Here is a 12,726-nt window from a genome sequence, read left to right on the forward strand (position 1 = left end):
ATACTCATTGGGAAACATGAAAAAAAAATAAAGCGATCAGAACAGCAACTTTCACAAAGAGAGTTTCACAACTCCATATTAACATAAGTCATTTTTCAAAAACAAGTTGCTCCAATTTCTTGTAGATTTCCAAATGTCCTAATGTATGGTCTCTGGTGTTCTAAATTGCTTATTAAACACTTCAAAATATACTTCTGGAAATAGCTATAATGAAAGGGTAAGTGCAACAGTTATTTCAGTACCTAGAATCTACTTTATCACATGCACACACTCTAGACACATGTGTTTCAGAATATGATCATTGCATTTACTTTTCAAAAGTCCACTGGTATAATTTTCTCTGTAACATTTATTTCTGACACGTAAAAATTTGAGATCCCAAGAGGCAGATTCCCAGAATAAATAAGGCTTAGCCAGTGATGCCCCCCACTGTGACAACGTCAGCCCATTCTAACACAACGTTAGAATTACAAACACAAACGCACGCGATGTGCAGAGCATCGCAGTGCTGGGTGTGCTGACATCCAAGTCTCCAGGAGTTACACAGTTTAGCAAAGACAATGTTTTTACCTAAGATCCAGGTGTTCAAAATAATTTCTCCAATCTGCTCTATCCTGTTATTATGTATGTATTCTGTTGTAAATGAGAAACAAGACTTACTTTCTCCAGAATAATAGAACCGTAGTGACACTGAAAGTAAGCCCAGATTCTTTCTTTTTCTTTCTTTTATTTCTTTCTTTCTCTTTCTTTCTTTTCTTTCTTCCTTTTCTTTTCTTCTCCCCCTCCATCTTTGTCTTCTCCTTCTTCCTCTTCCTCCTCCTCCTCCTCCTTCTTCTTTCTTCCTTTTCCTCTTCTTCTCTCTCCTCCTTCTTCTTCTCCTGCTCCTTCTTCCTCTTCCTCCTCCTCCTTCTGCTGCTTCTTTCTTCCTCTTCTTCTTCTCTCTTCTTCTTCCTCTTCCCCCTCTTCCTCCTCCTCTTTCTTTCTTCCCCTTCCTCTTCTTCTCTCTTCCTCTCCTTCTCCTCCTTCTTCTTCTATTTTTTTGAGACAATGTCCCACTCTGTCACCCAGGCTGAACTGCAGTAGCAGATCAGCGCTCACTGCAGCCTCCACCTCTTGGACTCAAGTGATCCTTCTGCCTCATCCTTCTGAGTAGCTAAGACTATAGGCATGCACCACCATGCCCAGCTAAATTATTTTGTATTTTTTGTAGAGATGGGGTTTCCCCATGTTGCCCAAGCTGGTCTTGAACTCTTGGGCTCAAGTAATCCGCCCACCTTGGCCTCCTAAAGTGCTGGAACTACAGGCATGAGCCACCATGCCCAGCCTATCATTATTATTAGTGATTATTTAAAAGACTAAGTTTTCCGCGGATGCGGTGGCTCACGTCTGTAATCCCAGCACTTTGGGAGGCCGAGGCGGGCGGATCACGAGGTCAGGAGATGGAGACCATCCTGGCTAACATGGTGAAACCCCGTCTCTACTAAAGATACAAAAAATTAGCCAGGCGTGGTGGCAGGCACCTGTAGTCCCAGCTACTCGGGAGGCTGAGGCAGGAGAATGGCGGGAACCCGGGAGGCAGAGCTTGCAGTGAGCCGAGATCGCACCACTCACTCTAGCCTGGGTGACAGAGCGAGACTCCGTCTCAAAAAAAAAAAAAAAACACCAAGTTTTCCTTTCAGGGTCCACTTTTTCTTTGTATTTTAAACTTAGGATAGCATTTCTAGTATCATTTTTTAAACCACCAAAGCTAGTTTTTGGAATCTCCTATATCGTTTCTAATCATTTATTCATTATTTCACAGTGTAATTTGCGAGTTTCTTGGGCTAAGAATATGGCTCTAAAGGACTGATGATATCAATAATTCGGGAGTACAGAATGTTACCATTCTCGATTCAGTTATCCTCTTCACACTCTAATTTCCACATGGATATTAATAGCACTATTTGAAGTAGAGGAAAAATGAATTTAGTGAGTAGCATTCCTTCAGAATTCTGTGGCAAGCCTAAAAAAATCACATTTACAAAAACAGAGTTAACCGTTACCCTCTTAATTTATGTCAATACCTTCCTGTAATGGTCTGAATTCACATGCTTTGAAAAGTGATCAATTTACCAAAACAATTATGATTTTCCTGGCCAGGCGCGATGGCCACACCTGTGATCCCAGCACTTTGGGAGGCCGAGGCAGACAGAACACAAGGTCAGGAGATGGAGACCATCCTGGCTAACATGGTGAAACCCTGTCTCTACCAAAAATACAAAAAATTAGCTGGGCATGGTGGTGGGCACCTGTGGTCCCAGCTACTCGGGAGGCTGAGGCAGGAGAATGGCGTGAACCCGGGAGGCAGAGCTTGCAGTAAGCCGAGACTGGGCCACTGCACTCCAGCCTGGGCCACAGAGCGAGACTGTCTCAAAAATATACATATATATACATAAGATTTTCCTGCATTCATATGAAATATTTTAACACACCATTTTATGTGTGTGCGCTCATATATGTATACATACACACTAAGCAACAAGCCAGAATTCTTTTTTTTTTTTTTTTTTTGAGACGGAGTCTCACTCCATCACCCAGTCTGGAGCGCAGTTGCACGAATCTCTGCTCACGGCAAACTCTGCCGCCCGGGTTCAAGCAATTTTCCTGCCTCAGTCTCCTGAGTAGCTGGGATTACAGGCACATAGCCCCACACCTGGTTAATTGTTTTGTTTTTTTCTGTTGAGATGGAGTCTCACTTTTGTCGCCTAGGCTGGAGTGCAATGGCGTAATCTGAGCTACTGCAACCTCCACCTTCCAGGTTCATCAGGTTCAAATGCTTTTCCCGCCTCAGCCTCCCGAGAAGCTTGGATTACAGATCCCCACCACCACGCCCAGCTAGTTTTTTTATATTTTTAGTGTAGCAGGAGGAGCCGCAGACAAAACTCCTCAGACACCGGATTAAAGAAGGAAGAGGTTTTTTATTCGGCCGGGAGCATCGGCAGACTTGCGTCTTAAGAGCCGAGCTCCCCGAGAAAGAAATATTGGGCCTTTTTAAAGGCTTACAACTTTAAGGGGTCCATGTGAAAGGGTCGTGGTAAATCTAGCAAGCATGGGAAACGTGACTGGGGGCTACATGCATCAGCTAACAGAACAGAAAGTTTTGCAATGCTTTTTCATACAGTGTCTGGCATTTACAGATAACACAAGTAATTTAGGTCAGGGTTTGATGTTATTATTATTACTTTGTTTAACTCCTAGGGCTGGGTGGTGGTGCCAAGGTTGTCTGGCTATTTATCTTTTGTTTCTTTCTCTCTTTCCTCCTGTCTTGTGAACTAGGCAAGGTGGGGGGCGGAGGGCAGCAGGAGTAGTACTGGTCTCTTTCCTTATTCCCCCCTTTGAGAATTTTTACTAATTAGTGGGAGTTCTCACTTTTATTTTTATTTTCTGAGTCTCTTTGCAAGACACAGCAACAGTGTTTTATGTAATACACTTGTGCTGATGTTTTCTGATGAACCATGGTAGCTACAAAACCTTTTCTCATTTGAAGGAACAAGTGTAATACACAGGGGAGCAGCAAGCCACTTTCTATTACCAGTAATATACTTAGAATGAGGGTTTTAAATTTTTACAGCTGCAAAGTGTTTTCTAAATGAAGACCTAGGATCAAACCTGTGTTAAACCTGTACAGGCACGTGTATCATCTTTGTCATGTTCTAAGCAGGTTAGTTTTGTCACTGGGTCTGAAAAGCTTTTTCTTAGCAAGTAACACAGTATTTTTTAATAACAGAAGTTTTTAAGAGCCAGATGCTTGAACTTGGGGCATCTGTTTGGGGAAAAAGTTAAAATAAAGTTATCTTGAGGCATTAACTCTTTTGCTTCTCAAGGCCATTGGTCTCCTATGTTAGCCTTTTTGTAAACATAACATGAAGAAATATCCAGGCTGCCAGCAATGTTTTCAGCCAACTGACTAAATAGGCTTTTTCTGTTTTTGCTAAAGGAAGAGGTTCTGGTAACTTCTGGTTTATGTTTAAAGAATGACCGTAAGACTCAGAATTGTTGCTGGGCTGGACGGGCCTGGGTTTCCTAAGTAGTATGTGTACGGGGGGACACCTCATATAGGTGTTTCTTCTAGCGTGGTTATGGGGGGTAACAACAACAAAACAACGTACAGCAAGGACAAAAGAGGTCCTTACCTGGGGAAAAGGTTGAATATAGCAGCAGAACAATAGGGAAACAGTTAGTATTGCAGGAAAACTATTAAGATTTTTAACTACATTTACTTGCTTGATGAGTCCTCAAGCTTCAGCCGTGCGTAGACTAGTCAGCTGCCGGTGTGTGACTAGAGCAGGACTAGAGCTTCAGCCGTGCGCAGACTGGTCAGCCTCCAGAATGACCAGGGCAGGGCTGTCGTCCTCAGCAGCAGCTTGGTCTCATCTCAGGATCAGCCGGGTTGGATGATCTGGTGTCCTGCTGGCTGGTCCACTTGTCCTGAGCTGCTGGTGTTAGCTGACTGTGGTGGATCCAAGACACAACACCTGCAACTTTAACAGCAGTGGGAGTGGACAAGGTTATAGTATAGAGCCCATCCTATATGGGTCCTAGAAAAACTAGATTTTACTTTAAACAGAGTCACTAGATTTAAAGGGGTGTCAGGCTTATAGGCATTTTTATTTATTTAATTATGAACACTTCGTATGGCTATTTTTAAAACCTGCATTTACTTTTTTAAGGTTAATTTCTTTAGTTTCTGGAGGTCACCTTTAATTTGACCTATGATTTGGGGGTGGCCGACCGAACAAAATCTTACAGGGCAAATACCTAGTTTGTTTGGTGGGGGTGCACCTGACTTGGAGGAGGACCATAGGCAAAAACCTGATTTTATCGTAAACGAGCAAACAAGCACTAGCACGTACCTGTAGTCTCCAGCACGGGGCACTTCTGTAAAGTCTATAGGCAAGTTTTCACAAGGTATGGCTCTTTTTACTAAGTTTCTTAGGGGAGGAGTTCTTCTCCTCCCGCCCCCCACCCTTTGTAACTCTATTTAGTGGCTTAGCCTTCGGTGAGAAATTGGAATCCAGATACGGCAGAATCTTGCTGCTTTTAACTTCTAATGTGACCATGGGCTCCTGGGAGCCTAATGAGAAGGTGCCGGGTCTGCCCTAGTCTTTACATTCTTCAGCTCCTGTCAGCCTGAACTGATCAGTATTTGGTTCCTCCAAGGTGTGGCAGCCCGTGGCCGATGGCCGCTTTGTCTTGCGGTCTTGGCCATTTCCTTTATTGCCTTTTGAACATTTACCCTTCTAGTGTCCTTTTTTTTTTTTTCATCTCGCACATTAATTTTTCTCTAGCCTTGTCTGGCTCCAATAATTTTTCTCTAGCCTTGTCTGGCTCTTGAATCCTTGCCTAACTTGACTTCTCTTATATTTACATTCACGTCCATGTCCTCTTACATTGCTAATTTTTTTTTTTTACACTTACTTTTAGTCTTTTTCTTTTGTTCTTTTCCAGTTTTGTTTCTTGGTCACAGTTAACATACACCTTGGTGGCCACTTTTCTAGACTAGGTGGTATTCATGCCTGTAGTTTCTGCTTGATGTTACCCTGGGCTTGCTTTGCAAATGAAGTATTCACTATATACTGATTTTCAGCAGCCTCAGGGTTAAATGGGGTATAAAGCCAGAATGCTTTATAGAGTCTCTTATAAAACTGACTTAGGCTTTTGTCAGCTCCATGAAGCATTTTTGAAATCTTTTTTTCTATTACTTGCTTTTTTTCTACCAACTCTTAGCCTCTGCAGAAGTGCTTCTCAGTACCTCTGCAAACGCTGAAACTGAGTTGCATTCTCTGGGTGTTTTTTTTCCCTTTTTTCTAGAGTTTAACAGGCTCTTTTCTTTATATAATTCTTTATACACTTGGAGGGTTAAACAGGCACACCGAGAGTCAGTGTAAATGTTTAGTCTTACCTTCACTGAGTTCTAAGGCCCGAACTAAAGCAATGAGCTCAGCTTAACGACAGTGTCCAGGGTTACCACCGCACACTCTGCACATCTCTCTCCTTGTGGGTTGATGAAGCTGTTCCCGTCCACGAATAGCTCCTGGTCTACTGATGCCCAAGGCTGGTCCCGGAGGTCAGGTCTGCTGGAGTAAACTGGAGTCCAACACCTCTACACAGTCATGTCGACAGGGCTCTAGCTGCCGGGAGCAAGGCGGCGGGTTCAGGGTGTTTCCAGTTTAGTAGATCAATGGTTGAAAAGGGCTGGTAGATGAAAGTCTGTTGCCCCTCCGCCCCGGTTGTGGGCCTGGTCATTGTAATAGACAGGTCCTCGCGTCTCCCTGAGAGGCATTTGCATAGCTCCAGCAAGACCAGATCTGAGACGGCCACTTGACTATCTTGACTTCCTTCCTTGGCCTATCGAGACCTGGGGCGTGTTAGCTCCTGAATCCCGTTTCTGAGGGGGCTGTTGGCCTCGGTAAAGTGGGGTAGGCTGGGACATGTGGAGAAAGAATTTCTATGATCTCTGGCGGCTCCTGCAAAACTGACTTCTCCTGCTGTTTCTGGGACTCCCTTTTTAACTCTGTCTGCTGGTAAAGCTGCTCTTAATTTTACTTTTGGCTTTTTTGCAATAAGCTGTTAAACAGGGCTAAATTTATGCTGGTTTTGTCTACATTATATTTAACCATGAGTCAATATAAAGGAATTTGATCTAGGTACACTGGCTGTCCTCCGACCCCTGTCACCACCTTAAATACATGGCCAGTTGTTCCCCGTCTATAGTTCCTTCGGTGGGCCGTCCAACACCAACAGAGGGCAATTCTAATTTACACAGAGATCTTAATCTCTAGGGGGTTAACTTAACTCTACAATCTCCTGCAAAACCTTTTTTAAGGTTCTGTAACATGCATTTTAATAGAGTAAGTTTTGATGATTTGATGACTTATTTTTTTGAAATTTTTCTTTTTGAAATGTTTTAACACAGTTCCTAGCGGAGTAGGCTTACTTTGTGTCTGACCTATTTTTTTCTCAAGACAAAACAACATTTACACTACAAGAAGGAAAGGGTAAAAGGTCACTCACTCATCTAAGTTACAATAAATTAAAATCAAAACTAAAACCAAAGTGTTGTTAAAGGCACACCTGTTCATCAAGCAATTTAAGCCAAGTCAAAATCAGAACCAAAACGAAAGTGCCAATAAAGGCACGTCTGTTTATCAAGCAATTCAAGTCAAAATTAAAACCAAAGTATCAAGCAATTAATTCAAGTCAAGTCAAAAACAAAAACCAAAGTATCAAGCAATTAATTCAAGTCAAGTCAAAAACAAAAACCAAAGTGCCGGTACAGGCACGCCCACTCAAATGGAGTGGGCGAGTTCCAAAGACCAGTTTTAGCAAGTTTCAGATGTCCGGACTTAGAGTGCCAGTTCCTTCCCGGTGTTCAGCCATTGCCTTGAATCTCCACGGGGGCCTGCTGTGCACTGCTCTGAGGAGGCATTCCACCGGGGCAAATGCCTACCCGGGAGCGCTCTCTGGATCCGCATCGCTCAAGCTGGCCAGAGTCCCCCGCAGGGGTGCTCTACAGGGCAGGCATAAGCTGCCTAAGGGGCTGCCTCGACCATCCCTTAATCACCCCGCTTCCCAGTCAGGGAACCAAGAAATGTAGCACGACGAGCCGCAGACAAAACTCCTCAGACACCGGATTAAAGAAGGAAGAGGTTTTTTATCTGGCCAGGAGCGTTGGCAGACTCGCATCTTAAGAGCCGAGCTCCCCGAGAAAGAAATACTTGGTCTTTTTAAAGGCTTACAACTTTAAGGGATCCACGTGAAAGGGTCGTGGTAAATCGAGCAAGCGTGGGAAACGTGACTGGGGGCTACATGCATCAGCTAACAGAACAGAAAGTTTTACAATGCTTTTTTCATACAGTGTCTGGAATTTCCAGATAACACAAGTAGTTTAGGCCAGGGGTTGATGTTATTATTTTGTTTAACTCCTAGGGCCGGGTGGTGGTGCCAAGGTTGTCTGGCTATTTATCTTTCTTTTGTTTCTTTCTCTCCTTCCTCCTGTCTTGTGAACTAGGCAAGGTGCGGGGGAGGAGAGCAGCAGGAGTAGTAGTGGTCTCCTTCCTTATTAGTAGAGACAGGGTTTCACCATGCTGGCCAGGCGAGTCTCAAACTCCTGACCTCAGGTGATCTGCCCGTCTTGGCCCCCGCAAAGTGTTGGGATTACAGGCATGAGCCACTGCGCCTGGACATTTTTTTGTATTTTTAGTAGAGACGGGGTTTCACCATGTTGGTCAGACTGGTCTCAAACTCCTGACCTCGTGATCTGCTCACCTCAGCCTCCCAAAGTGCTGGGATTACAGGTGTGAGCCATCACGCCCGGCCGAGCTGCTCCCACCTTTTATCTAATGTGAACAACACCGCTATCAACAGGGGTGGGTGAGTGTCTCTTTATTTCCTTGCTTTCAATTTTGGGGGGATATATACCCAGAAGTGGAATTGCTGGAGCGGTATAATTTCTCGAGGAACTGCCATACTGTTTCCTAGATGGGTGGCACTGTTTTACATTCCACCAGCAGTGCACAACGGTTTCCAGTTTCTCCACATCCTCACCGACATTTGTTATTTTCTGGGTTTTCTTTGATACTAGTCAATGTAGCAGGAGTGAAATGGTATCTTGTTGTCATTTCCATCTCCCTAATGATTAGTGATGCTGAGTATGGAGAAATGTCTATTCAAGTCCTTTGCTCATTTTTTTTTTTTTAAGACAGTCTTGCTCTGTCACCCAGGATGGAGTGCAATGGCGTGATCTCGGCTCACTGCAACCTCCACCTCCTGGGTTCAAGTGATTCTCCTGCCTTAGCCTTCCAAGTAGCTGGGACTACAGGCACATGCCACCACACCCGGCCAATTTTTATATTTTTAGTAGAGACAGGGTTTCACCATGTTGGCCAGACTGGTCTCGAACTCCTGACCTTAGGTGATCTGCCTGCCTCAGCCTCCCAAAGTGCTGGGATTACAGGTGTGAGCCACCGTGCCTGGCCTTGCTCATTTCTTAATTTGATTGTTAGGTTTTTCTTGTTGATTTTTTTTTTTTTTTTTGAGACAGTCTCGCTCTGTCGCCCAGGCTGGAGTGCAGTGGCGGGATCTCAGCTCACTGCAAGCTCCGCCTCCCGGGTTTATGCCATTCTCCTGCCTCAGCCTCCCGAGTAGCTGGGACTACAGGCGCCCACCACCTCACCTGGCTAGTTTTTTGTATTTTTTAGTAGAGACGGGGTTTCACCATGTTAGCCAGGATGGTCTCGATCTCTTGACCTCGTGATCCTCCCATCTCGGCCTCCCAAAGTGCTGGGGACTATTTTTTTTAATTGAAGTATAATATTCATACAGAGAAACCACCAATCCCCAGAGGGCAGCTTGGTAAATTATCGTAGAGTGAATACATCTGAACGCCAGCCCTCAGATCAAGAAATAGAATATTACCAGAGCCACCCTCCCCCAGAGCACTAAGATAATTGCTATCCTGACTTCTCACCAGATGTTTCTTTTGCTTGTTTTAGAGCGTCACAGAAACAGAATCGTGCAGTACGCATTCATTTGTGTCTGGCTTCTTCTGCTCAGCATTATGTTGCTGAGATTCACCAACTGTGCATGGCAGCTGTTCATCCATTTTCAGTGCTGTAAGAATTTTACTCTATAAATATACTGAGAGGTACTTATCCATTCTCCTGTTGGAAGTTGGGGCTACTGTGAATTGTGCTGATACAAACACTCTAGTGCACATCATTTGGTAAACACATGTACAGTGCACAGTTCTTTTGGGTCTATGCATAGGAGTGGAATGTGGGGATCACAGGTGCGGTCTCCTTTAGTAGGTATTACCCAAGGGTTTTCCAAAGTAGTTGTGCTATTTTACATTCCCAAAAGCAGCATATGAAGTTTCAGTTACTTCACATTCTTGCCCAAACTTGGTATCAACAGTGTTTTTAATTTTAGCCATTCTGGTAGGTGTAATATTGGTTTCTCACTGTGGTTTAAATTTGATAGCTTATGAGATTGAGCATGTTTTATATGCTTTTTGGCCCTTTGGCTGTTCATTTGTTCTTTCCTCTCCCTTCCTCCCTCCTCCTTCCCTTTTTTGTCCCTCTTCATTTCTTTCACCCATTGTCCTATTGGTCTGCCAGCTTTTTTAATTTTTAAAAAAATTTTACTTTAAGTTCTGGGACACATGTACAGAACGTGCAGGTTTGTTGCACAGGTAAACATGTGCCATGGTGGTTTGCTGCACTTGTCAACCCGTCATCTAGGTATTAAGCCCCGCATGCATTTTTCTTATTAATGTACAGGAATTCTCTTTATACTCTACCTGTGATTCACCCTCCTCCATTCCCGCCTCTTTTTTTAAGAGACAGAGTCTCACCCTGTCACCCCAGCTGGAGTGCAGTGGCACAATCATGGCTCACTGCAGCCTCAATCTCCCAGGCTCAAGTGATCCTCCTGCCTCAGCCTCCCAGGTATCTGGGACCACAGGCATGCACCACCACGCCCAGCTAATTTTTCATTTTTTGTAGAGAAAAGGTCTTGCTAAGTTGCTCAGGCTGTTCTCTAACTCCTGACCTCAAGTGATCCTCCCACCTTGGCCTCCCAAAGTGCTAGGATTACAGCATGAGCCACCACACCTGGCCCCATCTTTTTACTCTCTTAATGACGAAAAAACTCTTAATTTTACTATCACCCAATGTATCAATCATTTTCTTTTGGGATAGTGTTCTGTTTGTCTTATTGAGGAAATTTTTACCTGCCTCCTAAGAAACCTTAAAAATCTCCATATGCCTACAAAGTCCCACTGTTCTAATGCCTATTTTGTGCTAGAAAATAAACAAGGCACTGTCACAGAGGCTACACCTACCTTGAGGGAAAACTGTCTTCATCATCATTTGCCAAGCCAGATGATTGGGATGAGGACAATTTCCACGGCTCCCGGCATCTGAAACGCTTCCTGCATTAGAGAGAGTGAGCCTGATGCCACTGTGGGCCAGGCGGGTGCCCCATCCCAGCCTCACCTGCACCCCACAGGGACAGGGCATGAGGAATGGAGAAGGTGTGGTGTCCTTGGGCAGAGCTAGCTCAGAGATGTGGTTCTGCAAACAGAATGAGGGTACAGATGAGTCTGCCTTCATTGCCATGGGGCTCCAGGGGCTGCAGGAGGTGGGAGAGAAGCAGGTAGAGGAGGGATCCAGCAGGAAGAAGAGCAGAGCATTCTCCCTGGGAAGGGAGAAGGAAGGATGCACCTTTCATTTAACAGCTCAGTGTTCTGGGGACCGGAGCTGAGGTCGCACCTGCTGGTTCCACAGCGCCTGTCTCTGGCATGAGTTGTTTAGATGTCAGAATTGGTGAAAAGTTTGAGATTGTCCCAGCTGGTCCAGGAAAGGTAATGGGGGAGCTACAAAGCTTGTAGAAGGGCAGTCAGGGCTGTCCTGTGCACAGGGGCTCCAGGGCACGTGAGCCACACTGTGGTTAGGGCCAGGCCTCCCAGGAGTGACCCAGACCAGCCTTTTCTTTCTCATTCTCTCACCCGCTGAATTCAAAAGCTTAAATATGCGATGAAAGGTCCACCCAATAAGAAGAAAGTATTTGCCTCCTGGGCTCAGAAATGGTATTAAGGAAATTGCAAATCTACTGACTGTGACAGAAAGCAAATCAGTGGCTGCTTGGGATGGGATGGGGTGGGGTGGGGTGGGGTGGGAGGGGCTGTAGGGAGGGATTCCAAAGAAGCACAAGGAAGCTTGGGGAGTAGTGCTGCTCCTGGTCTTCACTATGCTCATGGTTTTGCAGGTGCGTACGTGTGTCAAAATTGATCAAAAAAAATTTTTTTTTGAGACGGAGTTTCACTCCTGTTGCCCAGGCTGGAATGCAGTGGCACAATCTCGGCAGGCACCCACCACCACACCTGGCTAATTTTTTGTAGTTTTAGTAGAGATGGGGTTTCCCCATGTTGGTCAGGCTGGTCTCAAACTCCTGACCTCAGGTGATCCACCCACCTCGGCCTCCCAAAGTGCTGGAATTACAGGCGTGAGCCACCTCGCCCAGCCTTGTTCTCTTGTATGTCAGTTACCCCTCCATGAGGCTGCTAAACATCCTCCCAGCACACACACACCTGCACACCCTCACGCAGTTTGCAAGGCAGTGGTTCAAGTTACACTTTAATCCCTCAGGCGTGCTCATCTCTCTCTCCAAACCTGCCCTCTTGCAGGATCTATGGTTCTTCTAAGTGTCCTGGTCACAAGGCAGCTGGATCAACACTCAGAGGTACAGAGCAGGGCACAGTGTGGTCCCTGCATCTGTCTCACCCCAACGATCTTGACACACAGAGACCTTCCCAGGAGCTGTGACTTGAACTTCACAATCTGCAGGGCCCACCCAGGAGCCGTGTCCTCCTCACAGGCAATGGGATCCCCTCCTCTCTCCACCTGTGTGGGAAGATTGGAAACAAAACATAGAGAACGTGGGAGGAAAAACACTGAGGGGGTGGACCACACCTGAGGGTCCCCAGGACAGAGGGAAAACACTGAGGGGGTGGACGGGCCACACCTGAGGGTCCCCAGGACAGAGGGAAACACTGCGGGGGTGGATGGGCCACACCTGAGGGTCCCCAGGACAGAGGGAAACACTGCGGGGGTGGATGGGCCACACCTGAGGCTCCTCAGGACAGAGCGAGGGACGGCTGTTGTTGGGATGATAATTCCACATCTT

At 45.5% G+C, this 12,726-nt stretch overlaps 2 long non-coding RNA genes across 3 annotated transcripts; both read right to left on the minus strand.

Moving 5' to 3' along the window:
- Window positions 1-854: 854 nt before the first annotated feature.
- Window positions 855-6,222, minus strand: LOC102133966 (uncharacterized). 2 transcript variants are annotated; one of them, XR_010587749.2, is made up of 3 exons: window positions 5,942-6,222; window positions 4,173-4,520; window positions 855-1,939 (listed from the first exon to the last, which is right to left on the minus strand). It is a non-coding gene; the product is annotated as an uncharacterized lncRNA (long non-coding RNA). The 2 variants fall into 2 exon arrangements; XR_010587753.2 differs by lacking the exon at window positions 855-1,939 and having other exon boundaries at window positions 2,938-4,520.
- Window positions 6,223-9,045: 2,823 nt separating this feature from the next.
- LOC141407113 (uncharacterized) lies at window positions 9,046-11,021 on the minus strand. Its single transcript, XR_012414470.1, has 2 exons — window positions 10,883-11,021; window positions 9,046-9,651 (listed from the first exon to the last, which is right to left on the minus strand). It is a non-coding gene; the product is annotated as an uncharacterized lncRNA (long non-coding RNA).
- Between the last annotated feature and the right edge of the window lie 1,705 nt (window positions 11,022-12,726).

The sequence above is a fragment of the Macaca fascicularis genome, chromosome 6, assembly GCF_037993035.2.
Source record: "Macaca fascicularis isolate 582-1 chromosome 6, T2T-MFA8v1.1".
NCBI classification, from domain to species: Eukaryota; Metazoa; Chordata; class Mammalia; order Primates; family Cercopithecidae; genus Macaca; species Macaca fascicularis.